This window comes from Trematomus bernacchii, unplaced genomic scaffold, assembly GCF_902827165.1.
Source record: "Trematomus bernacchii unplaced genomic scaffold, fTreBer1.1, whole genome shotgun sequence".
Lineage (NCBI taxonomy): Eukaryota > Metazoa > Chordata > Actinopteri > Perciformes > Nototheniidae > Trematomus > Trematomus bernacchii.
This window is the reverse complement of record NW_022987942.1, coordinates 4,734,748-4,750,314: the sequence shown is the minus strand read 5'-3', so window position 1 is coordinate 4,750,314 and position 15,567 is coordinate 4,734,748. Positions and strand designations below refer to the sequence as shown.

The window sequence follows — 15,567 nt, the reverse complement described above, 5'->3', positions numbered from 1 at the left end:
AAGCATTTTCTTTATGAATATTTAGCATTTTAATGGATATATTTTAACTGAGGCTTAGTTTAGTCTTTTAAACTTGAAGGTTGCAATTCATGGTGAGTTGATGCCATAGAAAAAATATTTTACTTGACCAACATAAATTTGCCCTGAATTGATCGGCTACTGTCACCCTGAATAATATAATCAGGGGTGCACATAACTGGTACGCAGGTACGCATGCGCGGCAACAATCTGAAATGCGTACCGTCACTTGTGTCACAAAGCGCATTTGCGTACCGACGTACTTGTGAAGCTTTTCCAGAAGGCGGTTAGATCACCGGACGACAGAGTCAGTCTCCGTGTGCACAGACAGGGCTGCTGTTAACGTCGGTCTGTACAGCAGCCCTGCGCTACAACAGCTGATCACAACGTTCACACGCTCTGTGGTCACGAAGCTCTGTACTCCACTACCCCCCCCCCCCCCGTTGACATTCGCGAAGCTCAGTACTCCACTAACCCCCCCCCCCCCCCCCCCACCGTTGACATTCGCGAAGCTCAGTACTCCACTAATCCCCCCCCCCCCCCCCCATTGACAATCGCAAAGCTCTGTACTCCATTACCCCGCCCCCCCCCCCCCCGTTGACATTCGCGATACAGAGGGCTTCATGGGAACTTTGAGGGGAGCGAACACTGACAAACACTGACTCCAGGTACTCATCTGAGTACCTCACTGAGGAAGTTGTGTGCACCCCTGAATATAATCCTTCTCAGTACAAGTTGTCTAAAAAAACGTTTTAGTAAAGCAGAACTTCTACTCAATCATTGGCAGATCTAGACATGTATGCATATTACTTACCGTCACTTTTCCAGACGCGTGTTATTGAGCAGCTGTAGCTCAGGAGTGTGTGGGACGTGGATGCAACACTTCCTCACACACATCTGCTTCAGTTCCCTCGCTGCAAAGCCAAGGCCGCCTCAGCGTTATCTCCTCTGCTGAAGGTGTCTCCTCCAGCTTATCAGCTCCCAGACGGGGCTACCGTCTCCATAGTTACCAAACCCAATTAAAGAGGTTGTTCCAATTAGAGATTGAAGAGAGCTCAGGTGTGATAGGGAAGAGCATGAAGACCTTGACCTCAGTCTGTAGGATAGAAACCCTCCCCGTCTCTAAACTGTCACAGTGCTGTTCTTTTGTCTCTTAATTCATCACAGTCTAGAACAGGGGTGTCAAACATATGGGAGGACTTTGCAAAGACAGACATTGAACTGCAATTTTCACAACTTTATGTATTTTGTATGCATAGATTTTACTTAATAGTTCCCACTTTAGTTTTTATGGTGGTGTGTCAGTTCATGTGGTTATGATTATTTCACGGATGTGGATAGGAATGTAAAATAATTAAATCTGTAAAAAGATAGTTCATTATGTGAACATTCTCAGAATGTACTTTGGGAACAATTTGGAGTTGTCGTTATTTAAAGGGTCATTATGGTAAGATTTGACTGGTGCGACACACTTGAGATCAAATTTGGCTGTATGTGGCCCCTGAACTAAAATGAGTTTGACATGCCTGCACTGGACAGTCCTTCAAACAGAAGAGGCTGCTACATGAGCTAAATATGTTTCATTTTGCCCACATATTGGTATCAGTGCCAAATTGGCACAACACAGACAGTCAGAATATGTGACATATTGTTGTCCTTGCTTATGGATGTTGCATTGTGTTGGTGATAACAAGCTAATGTACATTGATTAATTTACTAACGCCCAGGCTTACATCCATGTGCAATCAATATAACATCAGTAACAAATCCTCAGAGAACATGTGTGAGCTAATAAAAGCAGAGCAGTGTTCCCCCTCCTCACACAGCGCTGAGCACTGAGCCACACTGCTGCTAGTGTTTGCCTTCCTAAGGCCAAAGCTGTGACAGAGAACAAACACAGATAACACATCCTTTGTGTTCCATCAAAACCTCTCCTCCAACAGTTTACTTTATCCCTGCCAATCCACACAGGCTATTGAGGAAGAAAAAGGCTGTCATAGATCACAAGATCCTGTTTGTGTGATGACATGAAGTGTTCTGCAGGGTGAGGAAGATAAAGGCAGTGTCAGACTGCTAACTGCTCCACATTATTACTGCGTGTTACCATTAGCTAGTTTACTTTGGAGCCGCAGTGGTGTCATTATTTGTAATCACTAGGAAACATATTGAGGAGCTCTGGCATCTCAGAGACATTCAGCACAACACAACATTAGCTGGACATTTGTTCGAAGCAGCATCCAATGAAAGCATTGATGTGATGTCAGAATATGACTGAGCTTTCACAAGGGAGAGATGGGACAATGTAGCATCATCTTGCTGTACATTACCCATTCCTCTGCAATGTTTGCATTGGATGTCATTGACTTTTAACAAAGTTATAGCTTGTCTTTGGTGTCCTTCCATCTGGTGCAGCCCTAGGTGACGGCATACATAAAGAAAAATCACGCCCTGCTGTCCCATCTCCAAAGTAGCTCTGTACTAATGCATACAGGCTGACTTTAAGTTGTAAATATCATCTATAAATGTGCTGCAGTAACCTCTTTGAAGCCAGGAGGTAATATATTAGTGCCTAACAGGTGGTAGAACTGACATTTTTTTATTGCACATACAAACGCTCATTTAAAGTGCTATTTAAAGATGATTCATTAAAGAGGCTTTTTGGAGTGTTCCCTCTCCTGCAGTGTGTTCTATAGGTTTGTGTGCATGTAAATGGTCTGCAAAGGCTAAAGTCCCCTCTAGAGGGAGTTTCTCAAACACTCCCCCCCCCCTGCCTGAAACGCCTCCGTTTATTCCTTTGTTTACTTACGTAACATAGTGACATCACTTTGTTACACTCCCACTTCTATTGGCTATCGCTCAAACACATTGCACGTGATATGCTAACGGATGGGACATTTCCGACACATCTCTAAGCAGTTGACCAATCACAACATAGCCGGCCAGCTAACCAATCAGAGCAGACTGGGCTCTGGTTTCAGACAGAGGGTGAAAAGAGGTGCTGCAGCACAGGCAGTATGAGAAAAATAAAGAGCCTTTTGAACATTAAAGCATGGAGACATGTCACAGTGGAAACCCAAAATGGAAACATGAAACAGAAAATTAGCATGATATGTCTTCCTTAACAATAATCAGCATTCAACACAACACTTGGACTCTAATGGTCTGATGAAGGCCACCAGCCCGAACATTTGGCCATTTCAAAATATAGCCAAAGTACATTGATGCAATTGAGATGAGTCTACTTTGTCCCAAAGACCTGTCTTTGGGACAATCTGTTGACATCTGTTGTAATTTAACGCTGGAACAGTGCACTAGCTGGGAAGACCTTAACCCTAATGCTCAGAAAATGGCTTGAACCCATGTTTACAAATCACACACAAACAGGTTAATATCATAGTTAATGTTTAATTAAATTAAAATGCAAGCAACATTAGTACTTGAGTCAGAGTGTGAGCTGTGCAATGACAGTACAAGTAGTAAATGCACTGATAAAACTGACTTATTGTATAATAAGTCAAACATTACATTTCTTAATATAAACGAATATTATTGCTTTCAACTAACCTAATACAGTTATGTGAAATCTGTTTACATAATACATTTAATTAAAGTCAATGTTTCAGTTTTTCAGTGTTGAAGAGCAGTGAAGGTAAACTGGCTGACACCCACTGGAAGCATATGTTACTGTCTGTTTTATTCTGTCTGTGTTTTAGGTTTTTGCCCCTCCTGTTCACTGGAAGTTTCCGTGTATATCACATTCCCAAGGCAACCAGAGGCAGTGTTCAGAGGAGGTGGCAGAGTCTCAGTCTGCAGTGCACATGTGATAGCTCAGCCCGGATGGCAGGTGCCACGGGAAGGCAGAGTTTAGTTATGGAATAGAATGAGGTGATTTATCTCAATAATGACTCCTTTTTGTGTGACAAGGCAATTTCACTGCCCAGAGGTGTTTTTCTCTCCCCTCCGAGCTGAAGGTTGTTTTCAAAGGAAGGCAGTGCTGCTGGAATGGCCTGAGATCTGAATGGGGATGGGGGGGCAGGCTTTGGTAAACACACATGAGCAATCCTTAAGTTTGACTGTGTCAGCTGAAGAGGTGGCAATAAAGGGGATGAAGCAGAAACACTCTCCCTCTGCAGAGAGACACACTGTTGGGAGTTCATCTTCCTATTCTTTTCTGAAGAGGTTCCTGACGAGGGCTCAGCCTCAACACACACTGCCTTTGGATTTACATACTTCCCTTTGATCCTGTCATACAGATCTGCCTTGTGGCTCTGTATCTGAGTATGCACATCAAAAGCATGCAATCAACCTAGCAATAACTCACTTCTCTTTGTGATTTCAGCAAAACATGCTTTCACTCTGATCTACAAAATACAAGCAGTCATGTGGCTCATATATAATATGTTATATCTTACACAGGCTCCGCCCTCTACTGGACTCTATGGGTACTACCTCTCAACCATACCATGCAAGCATTCACCTACTGAGATATCTATAAACGTAGCCGGCCCCCGGGGCGGGCCTACCTGAATGCGCGATCAAGCTCAATGTATAAAAGGCTGGCCTCGCCTCCTGACTGTCATCCTTTTCTCTTCAGCGAACAGGATAACAACTGAGACGTAAACGAGAGAAAATAAAGAAATAATTTTTATCGAAGATGGACTCACCACTCCTTGAGCCCCGGCCTGTCCTTCATGCCCTGGCTTAATCGCGGGTGCTGATCCCCACCGCCTCTGCTTTGAGTGTCTGGGGCCTGACCACGCCGCGGACGGCCTGACCCAGTCTCCGGCCTGCAATGCCTGCCGCATGCTCCCACGGCTCAGCCGCCGGCATCGTCTGGAGCATTTTTAGGCATATTATGTCTCGCTGGAGGAGGCGGAGGACCAATATCTCGAGGTGGTGGAGATGGAGGAACAGGATGTTGCGGGAGAGGTGCCATTCGTCGAGGAGGAAGACGACAAGGACCACCATATCGCTGTCTGAAACATTGCTCTTTACATGTTGTTGAAATGCATCCTCTGTTGGCGGCAGATTTTCCGAGGCTGCATCTGTTGTTGATGCAATTATGAACCTCAGTTCATCCAAGTTTGTGCACATCAGTCCAATTTCCTTTTTCTTTTTTCCATATAGCAGAAGCGCAAATTCTCTTGCGACTGGCAAACACTCTTCCAAGCTGGCAGAGAGTCCAAAATGGGCCAGATCTTTGAGCTCGCTGAGATGGGTCTTGAGTTTGGTGAATGCCGTTGTCTTTCCTATTCTGTACAAACTAATTGTTGTGCCATAGCCAGTGAGTGCATGACATGCTGGTAGACATCGTTGTAGTTGCCGCCCAGCTTCAGGACCATCTCCAACTAAACGGCCTCTTTGAGAAATTCCAGTCTGGTTTCCGTTCCGCCCACAGCACTGAAACAGCTCTGGTCAGGGTCACAAACGACCTGCTGATGGCGGCTGACACTGGTTCCCCATCTCTCCTCATCCTCCTGGATCTGACTGCAGCATTCAACATTGTCGGCCATAACATCCTCCTTCAGCGCCTCCAATACACCATCGGACTCTCTGACTCCGCCCTGAGCTGGTTCCAGTCCTACCTGTCTGGAAGAACAGAGTACGTCTCCTTGGGAGGTGCAAGGTCCCAAACACACCCTGTCACCTGTGGTGTCCCTCAAGGGTCGGTCCTCGGGCCCACTCTGTTCACCCTGTACACTCTGCCCCTTGGCCGTGTCATCAGCCAGCATGGAATATCATTCCATTGACTTTCCTCTGACTTTCTATACAACTCAGAGTCATGCCACCTGCAGAAGTTTTCGGATGACTCTGCAGTGGTAGGGTGTATAAGGGATGGACGGGAGGAGGAGTACAGAGCGCTGGTGGGTGATTTTGTTGAGTGGACTGGAAGAAATCATCTGCTTTTGAATGTGGCCAAGACCAGAGAGATGGTCATTGATTTCAGGAGGAAGAGGACATCTCCTCCTCTGCCCCTGTGCATTCTGGGAGAGGATGTGGCAGTTGTGGAGGTCTACAAGTACCTGGGAGTGCACTTAGACAATGGGCTGAACTGGAGGATCAACACTGACGCTGTGTACAAGAAGGGGATGAGCCGACTCTATTTTCTGAGGAAGCTGAGATCCTTCAACGTATGCAGTAAGATGCTGGAGATATTCTATCAGTCTGTTGTGGCTAGTGCACTCTTCTTTGCTGCAGTCTGCTGGGGGGGCAGCATCAGAGCCGGTGACACCAGCAGGATCAATAAACTGATCAGGAAAGCTGGGTCAGTCATCGGCATGAAGCTGGAACCCTTTGAAGCTGTGGTGGAGAGGAGGACACTGAACAGGCTGTTGTCCATCATGGATAACCCCACCCATCCTCTCCACCTACAGCTGGACAGTCAACGGAGCTCCTTCTCCAACAGACTGCTGCAGCTCCCCTGCCACAAGGACAGATACTGGAAAACATTCCTGCCCACTGCAATAACACTGTACAACAAATCACCTCTGGCTGGAAGAGAACTCTCTGCTCCATAGTTTCTCTAGAAATAAAACCACCTTGTACATTTTACTCACACATAATCTGTTTCATATTTAACTCCATAATTCCATATATTTTGAATATATATATATTTGTATATATATATATATATATATATATATATAATATCTGTATGTATATTTTCTATTTTGTATTTTGACATGTATATTTTATATTTTATTTTATATTTTATTTTATTTTATTTCTATTCTTGTATATTTTGTTTTATTGTAAAATGCCTTTTATGCTGCTGTAACAAAAACAATTTCCCAATTTGGGATCAATAAAGTACGATCTATCTATCTATCATTGCTACGCTGATGACACGCAGCTATATATAAAGACAGACCCTATCCCACATGCATCCTCACTGTCACCATCATCATCACCGTTCCCATCAACATCCTTTAACACCTGCATTGAGGAGATAAAGGCTTGGACTCAACAAAACTTCCTGCAGCTAAATAGCTCCAAAACAGAGGCTATTTTAGTTGGCACTCCAAACCAGGTCCAGTCATCCCCCATAACCCACATCACCTTTTCTGGCCAAAACATACCCCTCTCCACATCAGTTACCAACCTGGGTGTAAGATTTGACCGACATCTGACCTTTGACACCCACATCAAACAACTGGTCCATGCCTTCGTTTCCTCAAGGCTTGACTATTGTAACGCTCTCCTCATCGGGACTCCTAGCGGGAGCCTTCAGAAGCTCCAATACGTACAGAACAGTGCCGCTAGGATCCTGATGGGTGAGAAAGTACAACCACATCACACCCATCCTTCATTCCCTCCACTGGCTTCCTGTCTCATTCAGGATTGAATACAAGATCTCACTGCTCGCCCATCAGTGCATCCACGGGAATGCTCCTTCATACCTAAAATAACTACTCACATCACAAACCTCCACACGCAACCTCCGTTCCACAACAAACCATCTGCTTCGCCCCCCCAGGACCAAACTCCGCACAATGGGGGATCAGGCTTTCTGTGCAGCTGCTCCTCACCTGTGGAATTCCCTCCCAGACCACCTGAGGACTCCACAGACCACCTGAGGACTCCACAGACCACCTGAGAACTCCACAGACCACTGAAGCCTTTAAGAAAGGCCTAAAAACCTTTCTTTAAAAAAAAGCCTTTGATTAAACTTTTGTTTATTTTGTTTGTTTCTTACGCCTCCTGTAGCACTTTGGGATTGCTTTTAGCAATGAAAGGTGCTTTACAAATACAATTTATTATTATTATGTATTTTCCAATTTTCTCACATATGGTGTTGATGGGGACATATCTCTCTCTCATTCCATGGCCTGCATGCATGTACACTAGAGATGAACCAAACATGTATTTGCTTGCATAATATATGAGCAGTACTTCCACACCTGTGTCATCAGACCTCACAATGATGCGGGAATATGACTCTGCAAGATGGCATGGAGCACCATCCTTGTGTCTGTCTCCTCCTGATCACAGTGATGTCAAACTGCTGACTCCTGCTGTGCAGATGCTATTCACCTCCTCCCCTTCGTCAAATCCTGAGTGTAGTCTCTGTGGGGCAGCAGTGACAATGTAGTTGCTCACAAACATGCACAGTGCAGTCTTGTTTCCACTACTCCTCAAGTACTTCCTGTAGTTTGGGACATTTGTTTTGCTTTAGGTTATAACACTTGTGTTATTCTTCAGAGCTGGGTCCTCATTACAGATCTGCACTTTTTTAAATGCACCTGCATTGACACACCCGTTCACAAAATCATACTGAGTGTTTGGCACATATTAATTATATATATATATATATATATATATATATATAGAAAACAAGAAATGCAATGTGTAGACATGGTATTTGACAGGTATGACGGCCCACAGTCAATCAAAGACCTGGAGAGGCAAAGGAGAGGTGCAAGTGATGGAAGGCCTACGCATGTTATCACTGGCAAAACAAATGTCCCAAACTACAGTTAGTACTTGAGGAGTAGTGGAAACAAGACTGCACTGTGCATGTTTGTGAGCAACTACATTGTCACTGCTGCCCCACAGAGACTACCCTCAGGACTTGACGAAGGGGAGGAGGTGAAGAGAATCTGCACAGCAGGAGTAAGTAGTTTGACATCACTGTACAGTGATCAGGAGGAGACAGACACAAGGATGGTGCTCCATGCCATACATCTTGCAGAGTCATATTCCTGCATCATTGTGAGGTCTGATGACACAGATGTGGAAGTACTGCTCATATATTATGCAAGCAAATACATGTTTGGTTTATCTCTAGTCTACATGCATGCAGGCCATGGAATGAGAGAGAGATATGTATCCATCAACACCATATGTGAGAAAATTGGAAAAGACATGTCTAACTATCTACCAGCATGTCGTGCACTCACTGGCTGTGGCACAACAAGTAGTTTGTACAGAATAGGAAAGACAATCAGCATCAGCAGGTCGTTTGTGACCCTGACCAGAGCTGTTTCAGTGCTGTGGGCAGAACGGAAACTGGACTGGAATTTCTCAAAGAGGCCGTTTAGTTGGAGATGGTCCTGAAGCTGGGCGGAAACCACATGTCTAACTGTCTACCAGCATGTCATGCACTCACTGGCTGTGGCACAACAAGTAGTTTGTACAGAATAGGAAAGACCACGGCATTCACCAAACTCAAGACCCATCTCAGCAAGCTCAAAGATCTGGCCCATTTTGGACTCTCTGCCAGCTTGGAAGAGTCTTTGCCAGTCGCAAGAGAATTTGCGCTTCTGCTATATGGAAAAAAGGAAATTGGACTGATGTGCACAAACTTGGATGAACTGAGGTTCATAATTGCATCAACAACAGATGCAGCCTCGGAAAATCTGCCGCCAACAGAGGATGCATTTCAACAACATGTAAAGAGCAATGTTTCAGACAGCGATATGGTATCACAGCCCGAACCCAAACCCTTGTTATGGAGTCCTGTTGGCAAGGGGTGGATTGTCAGAGATGGGGCCATTCAACCAGTGCTATTTACAAAACCCCCAGTTAGGCCTGTTGCGATAATCGATAAATTGACTTATCGTACGATAAATAAAAATGGACTCGATAACTTGTCTGAGCTTGATAAATTGCCGTTTACATAAGGATGTGACCAGCATTTTAGCCAGGAGCGCTGTGGCTGCCAGGGGGGCGGGGCTGACACACAGCCAGGTCAGGACACTCCGCGTGCACGTGCAGCAGCGTTGCAGCCAAATTAATAATATAGCGACAAGCGGGAGACAACGTGTGACTTACTCGCGGGGAATTTAAAGTGAAATGGAATTGGTTACAAAACCTAACTACACATCTCGATTCTCCGGTGTGGCAGTATTTTGGATTCAAGCCAAATCAACGAGGCGAACCTACGGACTTGAATGAGCCGGGCGGTGTGTCGCATTTGTTTAAAAAAGGTAGCGACAAAAGCAGGCAATACCACGCATTCTAAACCACACCTAAAACACAACCACCCCATTCCGTTATCCCAGCTGAGAGCAAACACGGCAGCTGGAGATGGAGAGCCCCCACCTATGGGATTAGTTTTGTATCATAAAGATAAAGCAACACTTTCTCAGAATAAAGCAAAACTATGAGTTTAAAAGAAAAAAAAACTGAGTCAAGCAAAATAAAATAAATGTAAAAAATAAAACTAAGTTGCAAACAAATCATTTGTGTAATCATGTAAACTATAAGTCTTTAACATATCTTTTTGTTTGCAGTTCTTGTTGCTTCTTTCTCAATGATCAGACTTTTGCTCTCGCTGCAGCTCTTCTCGTTTACTCTCCCTCATTTTTTGTTTTCGATTTTGACACAAACGTCCCAGGTGGGCGGGACTTTCAGGGGTGCATCCCCATTGGCTACTCAGTTTTTGAGTGACAGCCCACTACACCACAGATCATATGGTGCAACTCATGCAGCAAACTCCGGAGTCCACTCGGCCACGTTAGTGTTGGTGTCTCCTGGGGAGTTTTCATGAAAATAGCGGACTTATCTTATGGATTGCTGTGCATTATACTTGTGTTGTGTAGTTTATACTTTATTCCAACTTTAAATATTTTAATACCTGAACACACTGCTGCTGTTAAATAATTTCCCAATTTGGGATTGATAAAGTGTCTGTCTGTCTATTTATTTATTTTATAGATTAACCTGTTCCACCCTGAGCCAGTTTTTCAGGTCTCAGGCTCGAAAATGACATTCCCAGAACAAATGACCATATCTAAAAGGGTTAAATTAATAATCTTTGTACTCAAAGTAATGATAAACCTGTGAGTTGGATGTAGAAAAGTCAGAATGAATAAAGATGTTTTTTATTTGAAAGAAAATTCAGATTGAACATAGTAAAAACCTGTAAATTATAGTGTCCGTCCAAAAATTCTTTTTTACTTATAGTGAAAACTACCCTTGGATGATGGGTTAGTAGACTAAAAGCTTTTTAGAGAGATTTAGCAAAAAGAAACCACTTCTGGGGTCATTTGGGTGGATTTTCCAGATCTCTGGCCCCCCTTGGTCGATTTTGATGAATGAAATCTCTTTATAACCGCTAGAGCCAATGGAATCGAGGGGAAGTTCTACACACACAAACACATTAACAAATAAGGAGTGAGAGTGAGGCGTGGCCAAAACCGGAAGCTGCATACACTCTGTTGGCTACCATTAGCAGCTAACATTTTTGCTCCGATTTTTACATAAAAATTGAATTATGGATTATAAATCATTTTTTCAAAGCGAAAGATACATTATTAACCTATGGATCAACCGATTCAGCCGCGTTTTTTCTCGTTTTAATGCCATTGAACACGTCTTTTGATCAGATTGACAGCTACGGTGAGACGATCTGCCGTAAAAGCTCCGTAAAGGTACGTGTTGTGATGTCTGTGTTTGCTTCCCCTGTCGCGAGTTCGGATCGCTCAGTGATGATACTATACCTATATAATCTCTGGAGTCTCAGCTTTAATCGGATATATTGTATGTGCAATTACGCTAAGTAATAAGGGTATCTTTATCTTGAGTTCTGTGCTAAGTGCGTTAGCATTTTTTCGCTTAGTGCTAATTCAGAGGCTTGGTATTACCCTTGTGTTTTGTTTTGGTAAAAATGGTTCATATCTTCAGTTAGCTGAGATTCTTCTTAATCTGGTGCTACACATTAATAGTTTCATAAATGTTAAGAAGCCCTGAGACACAGTCTCGAAAAAAAACGGTGGGGGGGGGTCCACTGGGGGGACCGTCGTCCTTAAGAGGTTAAAAAAACACATCTATGTATTGTCAAGCTAAAGGTGATACACAATATAAACTGTATACTATTATTCTTTCAAAGACATGTTACATTTCAAAAGCATATATTGCTATGTTTAGGACAAACAATTAAAGACTGCTTTAATTTAACAAATTCTACAATATAAAAGTGGCAGATTTGCTTTTACCAGACCTAGGTTGCATACCAACACAATTAGGAACATGCTCACATCTTACTATGTTGGTCTGAAGAGCTGAAGCATTCATACACAATGGATAAAAACTGTGTTGTCTCATTCTATATCCTGTGAGAAAATGATATACATTTAGCATTAAAAACTCGACATACTATTCCTAGCCTGAGGAAGATATGAATAATCAACAGATTTGAATGGAATCTCTTAACATTTTCATGTAGAATAAAGACAAAAGAGTGATTGTACAAATTACATATATTGAAATTTGAACCAGAAGAAGAAGTCTCAAAGAATGTTTTAAATAAAAGGACATAAAACAAAAAGGTGGATAATAATAAAATCTATTAAATGTATATGTAAATACATTTGGTCAAATGAAATGACACTGAGCAAACTTGTGATAACAGCGACGCCCAGCGTGGAGGAAGATGGTGCAGGTCTTTCTTCATGCCCCCCCTCCGTGCTGTCCCCTCAGAGGAAGTGGGAAAACGGGATAAGACTCTGGACACCACGCTGTCTCAATGATCCACACTGTTAATATGAGAGGAACATAAATGTTTTAGGAAATGAAAAATATGAAGTTAACAAATAAAACACAGCTCAGGGGCAGTCATGGACGGTAGGTTTTCCTACAAAGTTAACTCAGCCTCCATTGATTTTCATATCAAATTAGCGTGTTAATAAAATAAGCTATCATGGCTTATACTTGCATATCTACACAGAATCATGAAAGCCTGTTGGTAGAGTCAGGCACACGAGTCCGTTTGAGTGTGTGCGCCGGTGTCTGAATGCTCACTCACTGCTAGCTATGTAGCTAACTGTTAGGCTACTTAGCTTGCATTGTTATGGATCTAAAGGTAGCAAAAGCTAACTATCATAGCACAGCTTTACTTCTCACTTGACACAATAAAGAAACAGACCGTATAGTACAGCACAAACAACACAAATGATCAATACTTACATATATTTTCACTTGTAGTATTATAATAATTGAAATGCTGGTTCTTCTGGAGGTGTTGTTGGCGCACCGCAGCTGCCTGCACTGTACAATCGCTGGAGGACTGGGCTGTCACTCAAAAACTGAGTAGCCAATGGGGACGCACCCCTGAAAGTCCCGCCCACCTGGGAGGTTTGTGTCAGAATCTCAAACAAAAAGTGAAGGAGCGCAAATGAGAAAGCTGCAGCGAGAGCAAAAGTCTGATCATTAAGAAAGAAGAAACCAGAACTGCAAACAAAAAGATATGTTAAAACAAAGAAAAAAGACTTATAGTTTACATGATTACACAAATGATTTGTTTGCAACTTATAGTTTTATTTTTTAAATTTATTTTATTTTGCTTGACTCTTTGCTTGACTTTATTCTGAGAAAGTGTTGCTTTATCTTTATGATACAAAACTAATCCCATACACACCTTCCCGACAGTTTACAATCAAAGATGCATTTGCCCGACAATGCAAACATGTTGTTGTTCCTTGCTCGAAAACTTTGAAAAACAGATTTGGATATGGCCTGTTGAGGCATCTGGGTCTTTGTATGGACAGTAGACTGTACACTTGACTGTTGTTTTAAGGAGGTTTTTTTTGCTTGTGAGACAATGTGTGCTCATATTTATTTATATATATTAATATATATATAGATAGATAGATAGAGAGAGAGAGCTCTGTTTTCCAGCCTGAGTCTATTTAATGTATTGTTTTGGTTGTGTGTGATTTAATTAATTTATTATAATTTAATTAATTTGTTTTATTTATTATATATCATTTATATATTTTAATATTATTTCACATTTCATTTGCAATGTTGAATGTTGAATAAAAAGTTATGTTTGAAAGGATGTACTTGAATTATTATTATATATTATCATTATGTCAGTGGTCTAAAATGGTCTTACAAAGGTGCCGACAATATTATCGTTTATCGCAATAATTTCCAGGAAAATGTATCGTCCAACAAAATTAATTATCGTGACAGGCCTACAGAAGTGAGAGACATTACTCACTTGTATTGCAAAGATGCAATCCAGCAAGTGTGGAGAGAGTGGAAAGTGCCAGCTGGCCTTCCCTGTACAGAGTTCTGCACCAGCACCTGCTGTGCAGAATGTCAATATGTGTCCCCTAACGTTTCTGAGGAACCTGACATTTAACATTATATTCTAGTATCTATATACTTGACCTCTCACAGAATTATTTGATGAATTGTATACTGTACTTTGAATTAAGGTTCCAGTTTCAATAAAACCTGTACTATTTACACCTATGTTTTAGAGGCTTGCAATTTAGAACTAATACACTTTATTGCATTGGGTTACTCTTATTCTGACTATTTGGTGATGTAGTTCAGCCACCTGGTATTTCCCTCTCCAAATATAATGACCATCAGAGTGAGCATTCTTAACTTATAGGCTATTATGCCACTTATCCCCCATTCGGAATTTGACTGTATCAGAGAAGAGGTTGGCCTATGTCTAAAGAAATCTAATTTGCAATAGAACTGTACCAGATATTTCCATAGAACTACTGGTTAGTGTGCAATAGCACCCTAGACAATTCAGTAATGGTATATTTTTTAGGGATTTCTGTTTTTCTGATAAATGAGAGAAAAGTGATTGAGTCCTATGTTCCTATCACCAAAAAGTACAATTTCCGTCTAAACTAAAGCTAAGTTTACAGGACTATAATTCAGTATTCTTTTAGTTAAATAATTGTCTGACTATTTGGTGATGTAGGACAGCCACCTGGTTCATACCTCAGCAAATCTGAAGAGGAAAAGAGTGGCCATTCTCAAGTTCAGTCAGACAACTCACGTATCTCTTTAACATGTTTATTAGAAGCAGCATATAGTTGAGTTTGGCGACTAGGCTCGGGCATCATCACTCCACAGATATACATAGCACGATGAGTGATGATTAAATAACTAACCCCGAGCCTACAGGTGGAAGCTGGGGTGGTGGTGGGGCAGGCATGAACAGAGCAGTAGCAATGCGAACGCAATAGCAGGGCATGAACGCAGCAGCAGCAGCAAGCAATGCATGGAGAGAGATCTGGCAGGTTAAATAGAGCGGCATATTAAGGAGACTCTGTTTGGTTGGTTGTAGAGTGGCAAGAGGCGTTATGTATGAATGCAGCGTAAGTGCTCGAGTTGACTGCCTGAATTAGCTCGCAGACTTCGCTCCATTTATGGGCTTTTTTGTCACCTTTCCCATATTCGGCCTGGTCTAATTTGGCTCTTTTTCAGGGATTTGGGTAGTTCTAAAGAACAACCAAAAAAACATTTTTTCCCCCAAAATAAAACTTGACAACAATCAATTTCATTAATGGGAGACCCTAAAGATAAGAAAAATCATTGTTGTCATTTGTTCTACCTCGGGTAGGGGTATCTCGAAAACTAAAGCCTTTTTTGAAGACTTGCTGCTGGACTATTAACAGGTTAAGGACCGGGGAACATGGTGCGCAGTAAGCCCCGGGCCTTCCTCACTATTTTATTTTTCATGCACACTCTTCGCGAGGTAAGCGTGTCTGAGCGGTGAGCGGTGCGCGGTAAGCGGCCCCGTCTTCTCCACGGTCACAACCTGAGGAGAAGGAGTTGCGGTGCAGTGGCTGT

At 42.5% G+C, this 15,567-nt stretch overlaps 1 protein-coding gene and 1 long non-coding RNA gene across 2 annotated transcripts in view; one reads left to right on the top strand and one right to left on the bottom strand.

Annotated features, from left to right (window-relative positions):
- Positions 1 to 15,567, top strand: part of tsnare1 (T-SNARE Domain Containing 1) — a 269,991-nt gene that overhangs the window by 50,117 nt on the left and 204,307 nt on the right. The window lies entirely within an intron of this gene.
- LOC117470795 lies at positions 12,210 to 13,022 on the bottom strand. The gene is made up of 2 exons (XR_004554724.1): positions 12,928 to 13,022; positions 12,210 to 12,497 (listed from the first exon to the last, which is right to left on the bottom strand). It is a non-coding gene; the product is annotated as an uncharacterized LOC117470795 (long non-coding RNA).